Source organism: Dendrobates tinctorius, unplaced genomic scaffold (genome assembly GCF_039654945.1).
Source record: "Dendrobates tinctorius isolate UK_male_01 unplaced genomic scaffold, ASM3965494v1 ptg000056l, whole genome shotgun sequence".
Classification (NCBI taxonomy): Eukaryota; Metazoa; Chordata; class Amphibia; order Anura; family Dendrobatidae; genus Dendrobates; species Dendrobates tinctorius.
In genome coordinates, this window is record NW_027361724.1 from 6,951,725 (window position 1) to 6,960,306 (window position 8,582).

General features: G+C 48.4%; 1 protein-coding gene across 5 annotated transcripts in view; it reads right to left on the bottom strand.

Moving 5' to 3' along the window:
- Positions 1-6,776, bottom strand: part of SESTD1 (SEC14 and spectrin domain containing 1) — a 177,524-nt gene extending 170,748 nt beyond the window's left edge. For 2 of the 5 annotated variants that reach the window (XM_073577473.1, XM_073577469.1), the window contains exon 1: positions 6,623-6,776. The gene's annotated coding sequence lies outside the window, so the exon portion shown is untranslated. The other 3 variants (XM_073577472.1, XM_073577470.1, XM_073577471.1) reach the window with 3 other exon arrangements.
- Between the last annotated feature and the right edge of the window lie 1,806 nt (positions 6,777-8,582).

An 8,582-nucleotide genomic window follows, 5' to 3' on the forward strand; every position in this document is an offset into this window, starting at 1 on the left:
CAGGACTCCAATTCCTTCTTTCAACCGTTCAGTGCCTGCATCCTGGCTTGCAGCAATGTAGACGCTCATCAGCGCCGGCGTTCGGTTTGCTATCGTGTCGCTGGTGGAACACATTTGGCGCTATGATGGAGCGGGCTTTATTGATTAATGAAGGGTGGTAAAAAAAAAGGGGGGTCTTCTGGGTTTTTTTTTTTGATTGAGCACAACGAAAACGATGTAATAACAGGAAGCATTGCCGGCAGTGAAAAGGGCCGACAAACAAAGGCTGAAGCAGTCCAGAGGCTTCACATGTGGCCACCGGCACGCTTCTGCCACCAGCACAGACAGCCGACAGAGCCCGTCCTCCGTGACCGCGCGCCAGACACATGGCGGAGGAAGAGACGTCTGCTAATTATAGGATGACAATTAGTTTGTGACGGTGAATGGCGGCCATAGATCAGGAAACGGGTCTGCGAACCACATTTCTGGAAAGACGTCAACACTGTCAGAATGAATTAAACAAAACCTGATACAGAGTTCTAAGACCGCGTTCAGACCTCTGCTTTTGCTTGTTGTCTTTGCATGCATTCATCCATTTTCGTTTCGTTTGTGTGTTTCACTGGCAGCGTGACATCCAATTTTCTTCTATGAAAAAAATAAGAAATTCCAAAACTTCTCCTTCCCAAAAAACGACTAGCAATTCGATGGCGTCCGACAAGTCCACAACTGCATAGACTTTAATGGGAATATGTTGTGTATGTGAAAAACAGACGAGGGTCGAGATACATCTGCATCGCCCAAGTTGGACATTTCTCCGTTAACGACTCTAAAACACTAAGAGGACATGATCCCATCACTTTTTGGAAGCCGCGACAGCTCCCGACATACCGTATGTGCTAAACATGTCCAGAGGCCTCTGTTGCCAGATGTCATCTCCTTGGGACCTAGGTCTATCTAGCCCGTGGCCAAAAAAGAAAAACATGAAATAAAGTAGGAGACTACACCCCAAAAAGTCCAGTAAATAAATAAAATAGTTATATTTGTATTAAAAATTGTGGTTTATCCTTCCAAAGCTTTTCATACCATATCCTTATACGGATGCCATTGCAGCTGATGCATTAGACCAGTAGCTAGTAGGCCACTGTTGGGGCATGTTCACATTATGCATTTTCGCAGCATTTTTTTTTTCTGCACCAAAACCCAGATTGGTGGCCGAAAAAACATTTCATGCATTTTCTTTACTTGCGTTTTTCACCTATTCATAAGAGCAGATGAAAAACGCTGCAAAAATGGACAGGCTGCAAAAAAACGCAGCACTGATCAAAATCTGCGGGGGGGGGGGGGAATCCAGCGCTTGCATGAGATTTCAGAAATCTCATCGATTATACTGGTATTGTACACCGCTGCATAGTTTACACGGTAAATATGTGGTGTAAACATTAATGCCGGAAAAATGCCATGTGTGAACGTACCCTTAGACATCCATCGCATCCTGCATTTAAAGGTGAACACAAGTTAGGACTGCTGGGTCCGATACCCGACCGCTGCTGCATTCATTCTATATAGGGCTGCCCGTAATATCCGAGCGCAGCGCTCAGCCGCCCAATAGGGGAAGAACGGAGAGGCGGTTGGACATGCGTAAGTGTCCCATTCTGAGCGGTCGGCACACACCGATCTATAGGAGAACTTGTTTTCACTGCATAAGTCCTTTACTGTATAATATATCAGAGTATACATTAAATGGCGTCAAAAAGCTCAGTGTGAGCCTAGCCTAAGGTCAAGCTCAATCTAGGTCAAAAAAAGAAAAAAAATAATAATTTTCCCATGATTTTGCAAAAAAGTGGAGTAAACATGTTGCGGATTGCTTACAACCTTAATTGGGCAGCTCAGTGGATAGCACTGCTGTCTTGCAGTGCTGGGGTCCTGGGTTCAATTCCCACCAAGAACAACATCTGCAAGGAGTTTGTGAGGGTTTCCTGTGGGCTTATTTAGTCTTCTCCCGCACTCCAAAGACATACTGATAGGGAATTTAGATTGTGAGCCCCAATGGGGACAGTGATGTCTGTAGAGCGCTTAGGAATTATAAATGGTGCTGAGCGAGCAGTCATTTGCTATAAACTAACAAAATATGGTCAGTTCTTGCTCCTTCCCATTTTAAGAGTCTAGCTAGAGGTGGACTCGTAGCACGCTCATATTAAAGGGGATCTGTCACCAGGTCATAAAATTCGCAGTTTTTGCTGTTTTTTTTTTTTTCCTTAATTGCCACTGCTCCTCCAAGTACTTGGCGCCTTTTTTAAATCGCACATATGGTACGAGAGATACGGGTCTTTTTATTTTGTGGTGATTGTTCTAGTCTTTACGAGGGGACATGGCCAACAGTATTATTTTTAAGGGCATTTGTCTTCAGGTTGCATTGCATAACGCATTTCTAATTCAGTTCATCGCCAAGGTTATCAGCCCCCCCCCCCAGAGGTGGCCGGGTTCCTAGGCACGGAGTCTGTGCTTGCAGCCGGAAAGCGCTGCTCGGAAAACGGTCTGGATGGCTGGATGGGGCCAGCGTCCGTGCTCCTGCTCTCCTCCCGTGCTGCCCTTTCTAGTTCCACTCGGAGAACGCACATTTCAGGCTGAGGGCTCAACCATGCTGCCGGCCCCAAACGGTCAATCATCAGGAGAACAAGCAGGTGTTCGTGCGGTGCGCTCCTGGAGATTGAGAACGAGACAAGCCTTTAATAAGCAGGCCGCACTGTGAAATCTGGTGACAGATCCTCTTTAAAGCACTCAGACCAAAGCAAATTAGTAAGAACCTTGTCCTCCCCTCAACTACAAGGCACCACTAATGGGGACTTCCAGAGATGAGATCACTGACACTTCCTTCTCAATAAACCAATGCCTTGATGCACTAGGTTGTCAGCCAACGCAATTTTCGATGAGATGCCCATGTTGGGAGATCACCACCTCCGGGACTGTCCACCAGCAGAGACCCCCTGGAATCCAGTAAATTAGACAGCAGGAAGGTTCTTCACAAATCTACTTTTACCTCTCCGCAGATCTCTGTGCAATCAGGTCTGGAAAGTTGGGGAGGGGACGGTTCACTACTGTAATGGACACATTACCGAATTATACGGACTTTTTTTTTGCAGCCGGGTTGTAAAAGGAGGATTTACTCCAGACTGTAATCAGATATGTGCTAAACAACACCCCAAGGGGCCGATCTATTATTGGGCTTGTGCCTGTTTTTTGTTTCCATCATACTCGTCTTTCTTCCAGGTCCATGTTTTTCGTGCTCACCACTTTTGTATTTTCTAGTTTGCCGCAGTGGGCACAGCTTAGGGGCTCCAAATGTTTTCCCCGGATTTAGAATTTGCGACGTTGCAACTATACTCCAGTCCATCCCCCTTACTGGAGTGATGTTTATGGAAGTTTGCACAATTTTTGTACCCTTTTGCCAAGACTTGTGACTTTTTGTGCTGAAAGGCCACAAAAGAAGGTCAGAGACACAACAGAAGACCTATTCTGACTACACAAAATTTATGAACTGGGTGCAACATTTTTAAGAATTTGGCACAAAAAAAAAAGAAAAGAACGAAGAAAAAGTCTCATTTCACTCTCCACACAGAAAATGTTGCTGTAAGGCCGGGGTGCCGCTAGCGGATCACATCTGAGGCGAAATGCTAATGACGCTCGGCTCCTCCTTTGCTGCGAGCGCGCGCCGAGTGTCATGCTGCTGGACGCCGATCATCCTGCATGAAGGGATTGGAGGAGACTGAGAAATTAATCTGTCAATCTCCTCTGCTGCCGGCGTATAACGAACTGCACTCGGGTGACATCTGAGTGCAGTACAATGTTTCAGACGCACCCATATACTTCTATCAGGGAGTGCGATCCGAATCTTGCATGATGCACTTTTTTTCCACCCAATTGCGATTCGACTGAGCCACTGAGGACACAAGCACAGTATTAAAATGATACGAATGCAATCCGATTTAAATCGGATTGCGTTCGTCCGATTTAATTGCAAGTGGGAGCGAGCCTTAATACTGATTACATTGATACCTTTGGTGAAGAAATCTGCTTTGCGTTTCTTCTTTAGTCATTTCAAGTTTTCTTTGTAATGAGATTTCGGTGCATCTTCTCCCCCTGCCCCGGTCCCTCCAGTGCTTGATTGACAGGTTACCGCTTTGTCAGTCATCTGCCTCCTGATTTGAAACCTGCGCCGTTCAGTGCATGCAACGATTTATTTCCCAGCAGGTCTACAATAAAATGGTGCAATGGGCAGCGCCATTTTATTGAAGATCAATTGGGAAATCAATCTGCGCGTGGCAATGACAGCGCCGGGGTCCTAATAGGAGGCAGATCACTGATTTTTCAGTCATCTGCCTCTTCACTCTCATGGACATCACCTAAGGCGGGTTTTCACACATCCGTGTTTTGCAGCCCGAGAACGGACTGGCCGCGGATATCCTGACCCCTAAGAGGGTACAGAGTTTGGGTCAGCCACGGGCAGAGCGTGCACTGCAGTCCATGAGACTAGATTTTCAAAAGATCATTTTATTGATGGGCTGTCAGTTCGGAGCTAAAGTAAAGCAGCGCTCGCACCAGATTTCACAGTACACGTTGCATCAATTATTAAATAGATCTTAGACCTGATGAGGCCAGTGTACTTACTTTTAAATACCCATGTCAGATTACCTATATAATCCTCAAATTACCGTAATAACACGAGCATTATAGCCGTCCAGCTACGGCTCAACGTGGACACACAGCGCACGCATTTTAACATCAAACCACTCTCACAAAAAAAAAAAAAAAAAAAAAGATACAGCCGTTCTGATGTTGATTTTCAAAGTTAGCACATCAGCCTATTCAGGTCTAACAGATCTATTTCATACATACAGTTTGACTTGTGAGATCTGAAGACTGATCACATTTGAAACACTCAGAAAAACTCCTTGTCCTGATGTCAGTCGTGCCATTAAAGGGGTTTTCTGAGTTTGGAAACCGCCTGTTCCCTGGTTGCAGTTTGTTTTAATAAAAAAATAAACACAACTGTGCTTTATTCAGCCTATGGCAGAGTCTCCGCTGCAGCTCCCGATGTCTGGTATTGTCTGCAGCGCTGACATCAAGTCGACAGCGCTGCAGCCAATCAGCGAGCTCAGAAACTCTGGTTCATGCTGTGGACCAGGGCAGAGGTGCCGAGCTCAGTTACTGGCTGCAGTGCTGTCGACTTAAGGTCAGCGCTGCAGACAATACCAGACATCAGGAGCTGCAGCAGAGACTTGGCGCTGGACCTGGGAAGGGTGAGTAAAGCACAGCTGGTTGAACACATCAAGAAAATGGAAAAGTGCACAAAGATAATAAATCTACTCACAAGAAATGCTGATAAGTGTGAACTAAGCAGGTACCAACACCGGTGACCTATCACAGCAAAGACCACCAATGTCTGAAGGGTGGGCGTCTGAGATACAAAAGTGACTGCAGTAAAGCTGCTGCAGGGCCCAGGTAAGCAGCAGACCCCTCATTCTACTGACCATCAGAGGTCCAGATACCACAGGTACAAAGCAGAGCATTCATGTAATGCACTACTGTACATTCCCTATAAAGCGTTAGGATCATAAATGGTTAACATTCCACAAGCTTGGAAAGAAGAAGAGTGGAGAGATTTCGAATGTCATTGTTTACTGTTGGTTACCTAGGTTACCGGCCACCATCAACGCTAACCTTGTGCAGCGCTTACAAGCGGTTTCCAATGGAGCTTGCAAGTGCTGCTCTGGACCCAGTCACAGCATTGTTAGCTCCTGATCTGACCAGCTCCGATCCAGCAAAACCACCACCTAGAAACCTCATGGGGATGGCGGCAGTAAGCGGAGGTTAGTAGGGGTCTGGTCCAAAAGCCACATGCCACCAGCGCGCTCACTGCACCACCGACGTGCCCACTGCACCACCGACGTGCCCACTGCACCACCGACGTGCCCACTGCACCACGGACCTTTTTTTCCTTTACCAGACAGGTGACAAATGTTATATGGATAGGGGGTCCGACCACTGGAGCCCCCGATCACCAGAGCAGCACTCCGCTGTCAGTGCAATATACTCTGGGAGCATGTGCGACCACCGCTGGGGAGGGGGTCCACTCTGGAGATCAGCGGTACTCCCAGTGATCAGAGTGCCTCCACTGAGTACTTACTCCCCCCACAGGGGATAAATGACCTTGCACCAATATCACAGATCAGGGTCCTCAGCCTTACCATAATGGACAGCTGCCCCCACTGCAGTACTCACAACATAACCCCCAGACGTGAGAGCATTTCTCCTTATCGCCATCACTGCGCAGACATTGCCCCCATGACTGTGCCAGCATGTCACGATCGGACGTCATCACCAGTCGCGAGGTGTGTGTGGCCAGAACGATCAGAGTGTGAATTACCGGTGAGAGTCGCCAGGGGGCAGCAGAGGGGAGCGGGGCAGAGGATACAATGCTGCTATTGTCACAGCTCACACCTGGCTGCTCAGCACACATATGCAGCATCTCCGCACAGCCATCCCTGCAGCGCGCACCACCGGGCCCGCGCCGCCGCAGCGCCCCGGGGCCGCTCTCCCTCCCCAGCCCGCGTCCCCCGCACTCCCCGTCCCCATCAATATTTACATGAGATAAGGCAGCGACCGCGGCGGCGGCTCCAGCAGCTCCGCTCCACACTTCCTGTTGCGTCCCCTCCCCACTACAATCCAGCGCTCCCTCCTCTCTCCAGACCACGCCCACAAAGAGGAGGGACTTCAAGGAAGCCAGGAGGCTACGAGAACGCTGATTGGATGAGCAGCATCCACGTTGTAGAGCCTTCTCTCCCGCTCTGCCCCGCCCCTCAGGGAGACAGGGACCTCGATTCCTTGGCGACCGCAGACATGGAAACAATGAAAGTGATGCGGTCGGGAGGGAATGAGGGGCGTGTCCTCCGGCTGGTGGGCGTGTCCGGCTCATGGTGTGAGGGAGCAGCGCCGCACATCTGTCCGTCAGCTGAGGCGGCGCACATTGCCGGACCTAGTGATGCTATACTGGGGCTAGTTTAGCTTTTTTTCTGCAGGGATTTTATTTTTTTTGCTTTCTATAGGTTTTTCAAGGAAATTTTTCTTATTTTTATATAAAAAGTGCCATATTTTTCTGCTTCAACCTGTTTGATACATTTATTTTTTATTTATTTTACTCACTTATTTAGCGCCATTAATTCCGCAGCGCTTTACAGACAGTGTTATATTTGGAGTGTTTGCTTTTTTCTGGCCTCAGAATTGGCGATAACAGAAAGTCTGCAAAACTGCAGCACTTGGGGGGGTTCCCTATAAAACACCACGAAGAGGCGATTTTTGCAGCAATTTGTTTTTCCACCTGTCTTTCTTCCGTATGGGTTCAGTTACACGCAGCCATTTTCTTTCCTCGCAGTTTTGAGTTTTTGAGTGCACAGCGTCGTCTGACATCTGCAGCGTGCAGAGGCGTAGCTAGGGTTTTGGTTCGGGGGGGGGGCGAAGCTTCTGATTGGGCCCCTAACCAGGTAACCTTGATTACAACTCGGTGACGCCCCCTAATAGTGGATGTAGGAGATGACTGCGCTGTTACTGAAAATAATCCCTATATAAAGACCAACATGGATATTACCGCAATATGGTCAGTGGTAAATACCAGTCCTACAAAACATATGTGATTACTGCACAGTTGTAGTTGGTGACTTACCGCTGATGTTCTTTCTGATGGAATCGGTCACTTTTCACGTCTTTTCCATCTGGCCCAGACTGACATGACAACTCCTCCAGCCACGACTCTGCTACAGAGAATACGACACGTTTCACTTCTCATATTCCAGCCCCATCACCATCTATCCCCAACCTGCACAAACCCCTCATCCTGCTCATACCCCAATACTGAGCCGCTGCTGCCGTATGTGCCCCTATTACTGCACCTGATACCCCAATACTGAGCCGCTCCTGCCGTATGTGTCCCTATTACTGCACCTGATACCCCAATGCCGAGCCGCTGCTGCCGTATGCATCCCTATTACTGCACCTGATACCCCAATGCTGAGCCGCTGCTGCCGTATGTATCCCTATTACTGCACCTGATACCCCAATACTGAGCCGCTGCTGCCATATGTGTCCCTATTACTACACCTGATACCCCAATGCTGAGCTGCTGCTGCCGTATGCGTCCCTATTACTGCACCTAATACCCCAATGCTGAGCCGCTCCTGCCGTATGTGTCCCTATTACTGCACCTGATACCCCAATACTGAGCCGCTGCTGCCATATGTGTCCCTATTACTACACCTGATACCCCAATGCTGAGCCGCTCCTGCCGTATGTGTCCCTATTACTGCACCTGATACCCCAATGCTGAGCCACTGCTGTGGTATGTGTCCCTATTACTACACCTGATACCCAAATACTGAGCCGCTGCTGCCATATGTATCCCTATTACTGCACCTGATACCCCAATGCTGAGCCGCTGCTGCCGTATGTGTCCCTATTACTGCACCTGATAGCCCAATACTGAGCTGCTCCTGCCGTATGTGTCCCTATTACTGCACCTGATACCCCAATACTGAGCCGCTGCTGCCATATGT